This window comes from Gallus gallus, chromosome 1, assembly GCF_016699485.2.
Source record: "Gallus gallus isolate bGalGal1 chromosome 1, bGalGal1.mat.broiler.GRCg7b, whole genome shotgun sequence".
Lineage (NCBI taxonomy): Eukaryota > Metazoa > Chordata > Aves > Galliformes > Phasianidae > Gallus > Gallus gallus.
Genome location: NC_052532.1, coordinates 89,353,260 through 89,366,888, shown reverse-complemented (window position 1 = coordinate 89,366,888; position 13,629 = coordinate 89,353,260). Strand labels below are relative to the sequence as shown.

At 36.5% G+C, this 13,629-nt stretch overlaps 1 long non-coding RNA gene across 4 annotated transcripts in view; it reads right to left on the bottom strand.

The window, feature by feature from the left end:
- Window positions 1–4,271: 4,271 nt before the first annotated feature.
- Window positions 4,272–13,629, bottom strand: part of LOC107055179 — a 32,669-nt gene continuing 23,311 nt past the window's right edge. For 2 of the 4 annotated variants that reach the window (XR_005861264.1, XR_005861262.1), the window contains exon 4: window positions 4,272–7,281. This is a non-coding gene — a long non-coding RNA (uncharacterized LOC107055179). Of the gene's footprint in view, window positions 7,282–11,125; window positions 11,211–13,629 lie in introns of all 4 variants that reach the window. The other 2 variants (XR_005861263.1, XR_005861261.1) reach the window with 2 other exon arrangements.

The following is a 13,629-nucleotide window of genomic DNA, read 5'->3' as shown; positions in this document are numbered from 1 at the left end:
CAGGTTGAATGGGGACCCGGGCAGCCTGATCTAGGGCCTGATTAAATGGTTGGCAACCCTGTTCATGGCAGGGGGGTTGGAAATAGATGATCTTTGAGGTCGCTTCCAACTCAAGCCATTGTATGATTCTATGAGCTTTTTTCCCTTTAACATCAAAATCCTTTATATGCTTTTCTGCTGTTTAATCAACAACATCAGTGCTTATTAGGAAAGGGCACCTTTTAGGACTATCCAATTGCCAAATTTCTGTTTCATGCTACCTTTCTGTACAGCTCAAAACACTCTTTTGGTGGGCAACTTGAGATGACAACCGTCTACAGATGAAATCTCAGACTATACAGATTTGCTGAATCAATGCCATACTGACTCAATATCTGAACTATTTTCCTTAAAAAGATGAAAATGAGGTGAAATTGCTAGAGTTTTGGCAAGTAGAGCAATTTTCCCCACGGGGAATAGGTACAGAGAGCTTGAATATGTATTCCTGAAATACAACAAAGGTATTCAATTAATTTGCATAAGTCAGTATCAATTTCCAAACTTCCATTGAGATACCATAAATAGCACTTTGCAAGCCTATTAATTTAATAGCTCTGATATTCGTTCTATTTCATCATGTGTTTCCTAGGCTTTTATTCATTTTGATTTGTTTTTCCCTCCTCAAATACTATTTTAAATAGCTTTCACTAAACTGCTGCATAATAAGTGAAACATTTTATTCTTTTTCAAGGAAACTCAGCAGAAGTATAACAAATAATAAAGCTGATAAAAGGATACATGAAAGGCATACCAAAATCCAGGGGGGTTATTCTGATATCTGTACCACTTGACTTCAAGCTAAGAAATGAATCTCATCAGACAGCTTCTTACCAAGGTCTTGGCCAACAGATTAAGGCCAGCATCAAAGCCTTGTAAGTATTGGAATTCTGTTTTTACCCTCTTAACTGTAAGCATGCAACACAGTAATGTGTTATTTAGCCATCCAGATCTGAAGGGCAAGATGACTGTTTTATGGCTTTTGACTTTGCTGGGTGAGTTAGAATTAAAATTAGTTGTTAGAAAGAAAACAGAGTACATAACGATCATGGTAGAGTCCAAAATAAATTATGAAGTTTATGTTCATGGACCTATATTTGGGAGAGTGAATGTGACTGAACAAGGCAATTATCTTTAATTCTGAGGGGCTAGAGTACTGTCATTAACTACCTCCATCACAGTTAGTTAACAATATTGATTAACAAGATAAGAAGCAGAATAAGCCATTCATCCCTTGAATGAGATTTTATAGATTTTGTAGTGAATTCCTTTACGATATTTCAAAAGTAAAATAACAGAATTGGTGGTGAAAAAGCTCCAATGAAGCAAGATTTCAAAAGGAGATTCTGAAGAACATTCCTCAATCAATCTGCTTTTGTTAATATGGAATAACTGTTGAGCTAAATAAACATACAAAAACATTCCGTAAGTGTGTCTGACATATGCAGGAAAAGTACTCTTTGATCGTTGAAGGAAAGGGATTCCAGGCCCAAACTTTGCAAGACTGAAGAAACAGACAAATTAAAATCTGATTGACTGCAAGTGATTAAGGAAAATGCAGATTTGCCACAAGGAGTTCTGAACTAACATCAAAATGGTTGTCTAAAAATGACTCAGTGTAATCCTGGTTTAACTCAATAACTGACAGTGGAATCAAAGTATAAATTATTCTGTCGCTGAGATATTATGAAAGAGAAATACAGACATACACGTGTTCCCTCTCTTTCACTTGCACAGGCTTGCTCCTTCGCATGTTTTGCTGTAGACAAGCACTCAATCGGTGAGTGTCCTACTATTTTAAAAGTAAAAGCTTTTTTTCCCCCTTTATTCTTTTTCTCTCTCTTTTTTGTTTTCTTTCTACATAGTCTCATAACATAGTGATCCATCATCATGCTTGGTGGCAAGCAACCAAGTGGATATCAAACATTTGCGGTACTTCTGCAGCCCCAGAGCCAAACTGCAAATTGGAAATGCACTCCTGGTTACTCCATCAACAAAAGAGATCCTTGATGTGCAATTCTACTCATCATTCCCCTTAAGTTATTATCAGACAGCTGAGATGAGACAACAAAGAACGAACATGTGCCTAATCATTAGCATGTCAGACATACATTATTAAAAACAGTAGGGACAAGAAAAAAGATGAGAGGAAAGGCATTTGCTTCTTTGCTCAGACATTAGAAAGCTTATTTTGCAAGAAAAGAATTACAGGAAGGACTGACATAGATATAAGGACTTTCTGCAATGAAGACACCCAAACCTTCAGCGTATTTTGGATAATCAAGTTTTTAAGTATTTTCTGGTCCATATTAAAGAAATATATATGTTTAGCTCACATGAATTAGAAATATACTCTTTCACCTGGATAATTGTTCCTATATTTTGTTATTTGATTTTCTTAACGTTATCAGCCAAGCAACTATCCCACACTTAAATAGCACAAAAGCAAACTTACTCTGACTCTATCATCTTTAAAACATAAGTTCTTGGTCACATACAAAGTTATATTCTTATGTTCACTACTTAAAAAAAGGAATGCAAATCCTCAGAGTTTTTAGGATATAAAGCAAACACAAAATGTTAACAATAACATTCACATGGCTCTCTTACTGAAAACATTTACCGAGCATTTATCTACATAGTTCACAACAAAAATAAAGCTCTGAGTTGACAGTATCTACTGTCCTAATTTAGAAAGGAATTACTCTCTCTCAAACCACCTGCTTCAATCCACAGATATAGTAGAACAAACAGTATAGATACATTATAGATAAATATAGTGGAACTAAAGGAAAAAAAAAATCTCTATGGAAAACGCACAACTTTTTCTTTTTTACCTCACTAGAAACATGTTGGGTTTTGTTTCTTTGTTTTTGTAGATCCAGTCAAATTCCTCAGGGAAGCTTACCTTAGCAAATAGGTACACATTTAACATGTAAAAGTAAAACAGCAAATGTTTAGACCAAGAAAGAGTTGTGTGATGTTAAGTTGAAGTCTGTTAAGTATTTTACACGGGTTGTCAAAAGCTAGAGAAAAAGATGAGAAATGACTTCTGTCAAACACTGATACTGTTGTGTTCAAAAAGTATACTGTAATTTAAAGCTTGGCAGCAGGTTTCCCAACATACCACTTGTTTGCAAATTTCTAAAAACAATCAGTAAGATATGAACAATTTTAAGCAGGTTGGATTGTATACTTGTAAACATCTTAACAATGAAATGACACCTCAAAGAATGGTGCTTTTGACAGTGTTACTGACAAAGTTTGTGAATGCCTCTGGCTAAAGCACCTGAAAAAGGTCCAGAAGAGATACTCAATAAAGTTGCTTAAGTAGTAAGGACAGCAGAGTAAGTGAGTGTGTTTCAGTGCCCTGAAGTTTACAATGTGGATCCAATACGATTCTAATATGTTGTGTGAAATATAAATCAACACATACCTTCGTCCTTACAGTAAACAAATAGATAATAATAATAATCCAACAAATACATAAAAGGCGAAAATACAGTTGCTGTCAAGACTGTAAGAAGTTTGGTGCAGCATGTTACTCATGAATTTCTAGAGACTCAGACATGTGGGATAACACAGGATATGGAAGTTGTTAACATTCCTCTTTTAAATGCACAAGTTCCAAATGACTTAGTAAGCATTTCTAAGCCTCGAAAATGGTTTTAGAAAGAAGAGGAGATGTACTGGAAATCATCCCTCTAGTGCCCTGATTCAGTGTTATTTCACAGTTCCATTAGTTGTTAATACCTATTGTTAGAGGTGCTCAAGATACAGAGATACAAAGCCTGCCATGCATTCTGTGGTCCCCCAGCTAGGATTTGGCTTTAAATGAATTTCTGAAACTAACTCTGTTAAAAGTTTATGGGGAGCAGAAGGATTAAAACTGGAATGTAAACTATATTCATCATCATTTTCTGGTGTCTGCACAAGATCATGTGAAATATGAGATATCATCTTGGAGTTACTATAGTGGAATGACTCCTGTTGATACCAAAAGGCTACAGCTGAGGCAAGGTTCTTCTTTACCAACAAACTTATGTTCACATCAAAAAAGAGTTTAACCAATGGAGAACTACGATCAGAGAAGCGGTGATCCCTGTGGAGACTGTGATGTGCACTGGATTAGACTGGAGAAAACCTAGTGAAAGTTAAGGGAGCAGATGAGAAAGGAGGAACACTGCCAGAACATTGGGAACACTTGGAATAATTCTAGGAGATAATTGTAGCACTTGATTAAACCATGCTATTGTTTATTCATTTTAATGCTTTCAGCATTTCAAAAACAAAGCAAAACTTCTGATGTCTTTTTTTGCTAAGCACAGAAAACATGGTTTCTAACCAAATTATTTGATTGCCAGAAGATACAAACTACAGTGTAACCACAGTCTTACTTAAATTCACACTATATCCACACTTCTTTGAACTTCCCAGGGATGGATACTCTAGTGTTGACTTCTGTGGCTGCAATCAATAAACTGTCTCATTGTCTTGTTTGTGTACTCCCCTCTCTTCACTATGCTTTTAAAACAACCCTTATCCAGTATACACCTCTGCATTTCTCTGGTTTTCCTGACAATAGAGAGAAGCCTTGAATGGTATCAAGTGTAATTATTCAATATTTTCATTCTTATAACTACTAACATTTATTAAGGAAAAGCAAAGATCATAAGGTACGTTTTTTAATTAATTTTTTTAAACAGAAGTGGTACCTTTTATTCTAGCGATGAGGCACAGGTAGTTCCATTTCTGCTCACATTGCAGATGTCCTGCAAAAAAGTAAGATTTATCAAAACAAGTGGAATTTCTTCTTTTAGACAGGTGCTCAAAGGTCTGTGCCATTCTGTGCCAAGATGCAGTTCTCTGCCTCTCTGAAAGCACAGATTTAAGATCCAAAGAGGAATTAGAAGCAAAAAAATAAAAAAGGATATTTAATAAATTCAGTAGCATGCCAGACCTCTTACCTGTCTCAAGATACTTCCTCATAGATTAAGCAATAAGCATCTTGTTAGGTGAGTGCTTATCTGCAGTTGCCAGACTCTTTAGCTTTCAGTTATCAAGCCCTCTGTTTCTTCCTCTTCTCCTTCATACTCCTGTAATGTCCCTCCTGTGCTTCTTAAGGGCTGTGGCATTTTACAGACAATACATGCTGGTGACAAATGACAAACTGCATTGTTATGCACTTATTTTCATAATCTGCTTCTTGGTAGAAGAGCAGTTCTAAATAGTACTAATCTCTCTGTGCTGGAGTTTGGTATATTTAATTCTGACTGCTGCCACGTGGTTGTGGTTGACTGTGTCCCTGTTTCATCCAATTGCAATAGAAAAACTTAGTCAAGTGTAAGAATTGGTTGCCATACAGGAAGGATGAGGAGCTGTTGGAGTGGGTCTAGAGGAGGCCAAGAAGATGATCACAGGGTTGGAGCACCTCTCCTGTGCAGGAAGACTGAGGGAGTTGGCTTTGTTTAGTTTGGAGAAGGCTTTGAGGTGACATCACTGGGGCCTTCCAGTACTTAAGGGGAGCTTATAAACAGGAGGAAGACCAACTTTTTACATGGTCTGACAGTGATAGGACAAGGGGGAATAGCTTTAAGCTAAAAGAGGGGAGATTTAGGTTAGAAGTTAGGAAGAAATTTTTTACTTAGAGAGTGGTGAGGCACTAGAACAGCCTGCGCAGAGAGGTTGTGGATGCTCCATCTCTGGAGGCACTCAAGCCTAGGTTGGATGGGATCCTGTGCAGCCTGACCTAGTGGACAGAAACACTGCCCATAGCAGGGGGGTAGAACTAGGTGATTTTTAGGGTCCCCTCCAACCTAAGCCATTCTGTGATTCTATGAAAGTCCCAGCTCAAAGTGAGCCATCACTACTGTAATGTCTACATCCTTAATAGGGACTGAAGGGAAAAGATGGTTGCATGGAAAAAGAATTGTTATACCTTTGCTGTCACGGAGGTTAATCTAGACAGCTTGCAAAGCTGTTGAACTCAGTAGTTATCCGTCTTCTGTAGGTCCCAGATGTAGGTCACATTACCTGAAGTAGCAGGACCAAAAGAGTGTTTGAGTAGCTAAGCTGCACTACGATGGCAGGGCTGAGCTTCTTCACAGCATCATTAAAGCTATCTGACAGAGGAGCTATCTAACAACCTCTATGAATGCTGTCACACCTAGAAATGGCATGGATATAAGTAAACACATAATCAAGGCCAACAGGCAAGCTTAAATAAACTGAGTCACTGGCCCAAGGCAGAAAATGGTTTGTTGGCTCTAAGAAGCACAGGAGTAGGTTTCCTAATTCTTTGTTCTACATCTCCCATAGGTGAAATAAGAGATTCTGGAATACTGAAACAGAGCCACGAAACTGGACTTCCTTTCCCATGGGAACTGGCTGTACCCATAGTGAGAACCAAGGACCTGCTAACTCTTGTCTAATAAGCCACAGCCTACTGTCAAAATCTAAGCCTTACATCTAAATCTACCTTTGACAGTGCATTTGAGCCCACTGCTGTTGGTAACAACTCAAATATTCACATTTCTATATTAAAATGTAGATATTGCTTGTGGGACATAGCCACAGGGTTTAAACGAGTCAGAACTCACATAATTTATTACTCTACCTTTTTTTTGAGCAGACAAAAGTTCAAATATATCAGCAGTCTCTAAGGGAACTGCAGTTTGTTTTTGTCAGTATTCATCAGAAACACAACAGATCCCAGTAAATTGGCAAGTATGACAGAATATTCTGATTGCAATACTTAGATAATGCATATTGCCATGCAAAGATATTAGTACACATATTTTTGTTCAATTAGAGCCTAAATACAGAGACTGCTCTGAAAGTAATACCTCCTACTTATTCCCATGGAAACTACAGTAGCTAGAAAGATCACAATAACACTATTTGTCAGAGCAAATTTTCAGCTACAGAACACTATTTTTCAGCATAGTCACTACCATAAACTATTTACTTTTGCCAGTGATGAACAAGAGTCTGTCTGCGTGGTGCAATTGTAAAATTCTGTGTGGCTGTCTGAAACTTCCTCCACTTGGACACAGAGCCATTGGCTACATCCTTCTGACTGCAATCATCCAACAAATTCTTTGTCCATCAAGTAGCCCAGCCTTCAAATCCACAGCTCTCCAATATAGAGAGATAACAAACTGGTGTTGGTCTCTGTCAAAGGCCTTGCATAAGTCCAGATAAATTATATCTGTTGCCCTTCTTGTCCAGTGCAAGAAATATTTCCTGTAAAAAAAAAAAATCTTTAAATGCAAATTTACTTTATGCTTTTAAATTAAAAAAAAAATACAAAAATAACTTGGAATTTAAGAAGAAAGTATGGTAAGACTTAAAATGTCAGAAGAGACATCAAGTCTGCAGTGAATTCTGATGATCCCTGTTGCTAAGCCAGAAAAGCATCAGCCACATGAGATGCAAACAATGTTTCTTCAGAAGTACCATTTTCTTTGTGACTGAGAGTAAATCAATTTGAAATAGGTTATCAGAATGTTATTTAATTAGTATTAGCAACACCACAGGCCAACATTATGAATGATAATCTGACACTGCTGATGGAGGGTTCACAAAGCAGCAATAAGTTTATGTCACCAAGAGGTGGGCAACAACTGTGATTTCACAGCACAAAAAACTTGTGCCAATGTCAAGACAGTTTGGGCAGAAGATTAAATTAGCTCTTGCTGAGATCCATATTCCCCCAGTGACAGTGCTTATTATTCTGTGAGAGTGAATTTTAAGCTAACATTTAGTAACACAGTAGTACTTTTGATGAAGTTCTGCAAAGGCTTTTTAGTTTAAGACTCCTTCAATCAAAAGAGTTTTTACATGCTTAAGTGCATCCAGGTAACAATAAGCTCTGAGGCACAGCTGTTACGGACTTGGCAAGCACAATTTAAACAAATCACAGTAAACTTGTTCTGAAAAAGAACAGAATGGAACCTTCAATAAAAAGGCAAAGCCCAAGAGAAATTTGTTCAGGAAAAAAGAGATGCAAAAAAGAGAGGGGAATAAATGAAATAATGAATTGAAAAAATAGCAGAAGTGAGATTCAATTACTGAAAAATATTATAGGTGAAAGGATTCTCACAGAGATGTTTCAAAACTGCTTCTTAAGTGCAATCAATACCATTAACTGATGTTTCATTCACTATCTTTTCCCTCTTTGCTGTCTCCCATTGTCTACAGCGACGTAGGAGTGGACGGTTCCTGCTGTCCTGAGTGAGATTATCCTGAGTTGATACGATTCCTTATACATAGAACAAATTTATGAATTGGAGCTTGCGTTTTCAAATAAGTCTAAGAATAATCATTTAATACCCCATGGAAGTTTTCATAGAAACTTCAGTGTATGATCTTTTCAAACCACTCACTGGATGTATTTAAATCTGCTTTGAAAGAGGGAAAAAAAAAAAATAAAGGGCAATATTCCTATTACTTCATTATTTCTAAAAGAAATAATCTTTCCCAGGACTGATTCCACTCCCTGTGCCAGATTCAACAGCAAAGACAAAATACAGTAAGTTTCTTTCAGAGCTCATTTCAAGCAGACAGAAATCAAATACATAAACAAACCAAACATTTAAAAAAGGTGAGAGAAAATCCCTCCGATACTCCAAAAGCTTTTTTCTTTTTAATCTTATTTTTAGTAGTACACCACTTGTTTGTTTCATTTGTTTCTCATTACTACTAAAACAACACAAAACTTTAAATTGTAACGGCACACAAAAATTGCAACCAATGTGGACTATTCTATGCTGGATAATGTCTCAACTTCAGAAACACAAAATATGATGGTTTTGCAGAAAGATTCTAGGAAGATTAACTGTGCTGTCTGTTGTATATTCACATATTCCACTTCTGCTTTTGCCAAAAATGTACTAATTTTATGAAATAGGCACAACAGCTATTCAGATAACATTTTCTCCTCTCTGAAAATACTTAAATCAGAGTAAATATTGACAGCTGTCATCATCTTGCATATTTCTACTAGAGGGAAGTTGACACAAGACAATGATGCTATGAAACAGTAAATTGTAAAACTGAAGGCATACTGAATCTGATGACAAAAGGATGTGAAAGGATAACAGTTCAGTACAATTAAGAAAAATCTCCACATGTTTGCAGTTAATATTCTATGGTAGTTTCTCTTTTTCCCTTTCTGAAGGAAAGAAAGAGAAACTTATTTAAGGTCGCTTAACTCAGATTCTAATGAGGTTTCAGTTTAGCCTTCCTGTCTGTTTACTCCAATAAGGAGACATTTTCCACTTAAGAAGCAGATTAAACTAATTAAATTAATTTAAACCATTCTATATGCCTAAGGTAGAAAAAAGCACATCTTCAGTAATTTATGAGTTATTTTTCCGAGATCCTGAAACTGGTGGCAAAAAATTGTAGCGTAATTAATTTTGAAGAAGCATCTGATTTGTGTTATTACCCCACACAGCAAAATAATCCCCTTTCCATGATTGAAGCCATCTCCCCGATGCTTCCTACTGCAAGAGAAAGTGACTACTTTTTTTCTTCTTTTCCATTCTGAGGGAAGTGTTGATCTCAGTAACCTTGCACTTTTACATATTGGAATAATTAAAATTTTTTTGGAACTCTTAAATTGCATTTTGAGGGCTTTTACAAACTTTGGATGTATTTTTTTGTCTGTGAGGATTTTCTGTTCTTTTTAGAAAGGAAACAAAAGATGTTCTGAGCAACAATTTGAAACTGGCAGGCCAGATGATATAACATTATGCCAGTTCTGAATACTGCTGCTCTGATTATTGACACGAGAAAGTATTGTTCATTTGGATGTCCCAGTGCTTTCCCTCACATCATCTAGACAATGCCCCTATATCCTCAGTTTCCTTTATTTCTTTGTCATAGATTGCCTGTAGAAAAGTATGACGCCAATTGAGATATCACATGACCCACAAATAAACAAAACAAAATGTATTGTACAAGAGTAGAGCTGTACTTGTTAAGGATTCTGACTAAGATCACTGTTTAAATAAGGTGGAGAAAACCACTCTCTGTGAATATTCCAGAGTGGTATCCTTAATTTTCACTTACTTCAGAGTTAACTGAATAAATTAGCACAGCTTGAATTCTCTGTTTCTTCAATTCCACCATTCTTTGAATTCTCCTAAAATTTTCTCCAATAACCAACATAGAAATGAAAGTTCTTTTTGTGTTTCAGTTTTTTACCCTCAGGGTAAAGCTATATAATGGAAATCTTTAGACTCAGCCATTGAAAGTGATGTTTTGCATGTCTCCTGCTCATGGTAAAACAAATTGTTGGAACCCGACTTGAACTAATGGCTCTAGACATGGATTTGAAACTCGAGGGCTTGCTTTGCTAACTGTCAGTATCTATCCAATACTTCTGTGTAATGAAGAGAAATCTCCGATTCACTCACAACTGTTTTCACTTTGGGTGTATTACATATCTTAAATTTCAGCTACAAACAATAAAGTTACAACCCATTATAATTCATGCACAAAATATTTGCATTTTTCTATAAATGTGTTTCAAATTTTAGTTTGTGCACTTTAGTCTGGAGGATATCTCTATTCTTAAAATCTCACTTTAAATTGAAAATATGCATGTTCTTATTTTTATACTGCTGAGCTGTTTGCGCACATGAGCATTCATGTTCAGATCAGCTGAAGTAATTTGACAATTTATATCAAGCCAATTATTTGCAGTTCATTTGATTTTAAAGAAACATACCTGGTTCATTTCAATTGTTCTTAAAAGACATTTTTATAAAGCGTCTTCCTTATTTTTGAAACCCTTAAAACATATTTACATTCATCCTCATCTCATGATAAAATCAAAACATTTCTTTAATGCATGGGCTTATCTGGCCCACACTGAATGAAGAGGGATTGTTTTGGGCCAATGCTTTGGCTGATGCTGAGTGATGGGTGCTGCCTAAGGCTGGGCCAGGCCACTCAGCGGGGGAGAGCTACTGCCATGATGGCACAGTGGCATGGAGTGGGACGCATTACGAGCTGTACTGGGCCACATGCAACCTGCAGGCCAGACATGGCCTTCTTTGAAGTAATTATGTACTTGTACCATTTTCCATGAGAAAATGATGACCTCTGTACGAAAATATTTCACTTCAGTTACTTCCCACTGATCACAATTCACTTTAGGTGCACTGAAAGAGAAAGAATCAAAATTATGGTCAGATCCCATTGGATTTGGTGACAGTTTACAGTACTGTTACTATTAAACAAACCTTTGGTATGAAATAATGAAAGCATTATTTTTCTGTCTTTTCAAAATGCAACATTTGATGTGAACGATTTGGTTACTAACAGCAATGCTTTTACGGCTGTAAATTATAAAATAGTCTTTGCTTCTAGAAGAATGATGACTAAAATATTGAAAAGGCAAAGTGTTTTTTAAATTTGACATATCTCTTTTGTCTATTAGTCACCGCTAACAACCATTTCTTCAACTAGAAATTAATAATCTTCACATATAAATGAAATTGTTTTTCGTCCTCAAGATCATGTATAATTTTGTGGATTTTTAACAAATGCATTATTTCTATCTGCTTACTGCAGACAAATACATTTCATTCCATCTTTTGCTGATTGACAAACATATCTCACATACCCTATCCTGTATCACAACTCAACTATTGTTCAATTGGCAAAGGCTTACTCTTACAAACTCTTTTGTCCAGTTGCCAAAAGATACAAGCAAATGAAATTCCTTTAATGTCAGCGAGGCATAACTTCAGCGCCTTGCTAAAAAGAACCAAAGCAGCAGTTTCAGATGTGTGAACAATTAAAGAAAGATGCCAAACACATTTTGTGATGCTGACAGGAAATAAATTAGAAACGATAATCCAGAGGTGCGAATGGGTAGTTTGTACTTCAGCAACGTTTTTTCCTGTTAGCAATTGTATATTAAGAGTATTTATTATACAATTGTAATTAAAATCTGTGAAGTACTCCCACCAGCTAGAAAAGTGAAAGAAATGGGAGCATGTATATGGAAAAAAGATTACATTTTTTAAGACCAGTCCAGCCCTTTTTAATCTATCTGCAAGATTTTCATTTACTTGTGAGAAGAACAAAGGATCAAGAATTTCTTGAGAAGCAGTGCTTATTCAAAGCTCTTTCTGAAATACTTCTGCAACATCAGTTATTTCCATACACCGAAGTAGAAAACGGATCTTAATTTGCCTTATTTATAACAGTGGATGTAAATAGATTTGGATGTCTTAATTTCGTGCCATCTGTTTTTTCCTTTGCCTTTTTACTCTTGGATAACACATAGGTGTCACCTGCGTAAAGAAAGGGCATAGACATAATTCATCAGCGAGCAGATTCTCTCCTTCATTAAAATTACAAGGGGAAACTATTCTATTTCCCAGGTTAGCCAGGGAAAAGTTATCTATCTTGCCATATTTCTTCACTTTTTGTGCCAAGAGGCTGAGTAGAATGGCATGAAAATCCAAACAAGAGTATCAGTGTTTCAGTGAGAAGGCCCTGGGTGCCAGTAGTTTCTAACAATTAGATTAGAGGCTTCGGACCAGAAACTTTAAAGAGGCAATGTGTCTGCCAGAGCTACTTGTCAGGAAATAATTTTGCTATCATATTCCTCTCACTGTAATAAAGTAAAAGGAGGGGAAGGGCCCACTACATTCAACTCAGTTTTCTACAGTCTCAGGACTACACCTAATCAGTATTGTCAGTCTCGGGCATGAGCAAATACTGAGACTGGCTTAAATTGAAACACACTGCCCAAGAGTCCAAGACAAGAATTTTGTTTTCCTTGCCTTCAGTTCGATTCTACACTTTCAAATCTTACTCTGTAGACAGAATTCCATTTGTTTAAATAACACTGAGATTCTTTCGCTTAACAAAGAAACTCAGAAATATCTTAAAGGGGAAAAATCCCCATTAAATGCATATAACAACAGTGGTAGCAGGCACAAATCTTTTGCAGTAGTCTTTCTAAATCTCTGCAAATTCCAGAGGACAGGATATCAGATTTGATATTTCAACATTTCTAGAATGTTACCCTCACACTGCACATTTCAGTTTGTTTTTAGAACCAATACAAACTTCATTCTGCTTCATTCTGCTGAGTGATATTTCCAAAAGCAGAGGATGGAAAGTACCAAAAACGTAACAGTTTATATTCTCATACCCACACTTAAACGGATAAAAATTTTCAATCTCAGTTATGGGTTTTACCAAATGACAAGTTCAGCTTACATATACCTGCCCTTTCCTTTTGAACATTTCAGCTAATGCAGTTGACCCCAAGATTTATCCAGGATGATTTTTCCAAGTGTCATCTCTTCTGATTTTCTCTCTAGCTATAACGCAATGGGATGTGACGATAGCACAGTAGGGTCTGACTGCACCCTACTGCAGTCAGCAATGCAGTCACAGGGAACAGCCACTCAAGCTGTGCTCCAGGACAGGAACTAGAAAGCAGCTGTACTGAGTATGCTACCACCCAATAGAGGAGATAACTCTTCTCTCTATCACTGTGAGTTGCCCTTTCACAGCTGAGAAAGAGCAGTGCTCCACAGCTCAAACCTTTTAATTTTA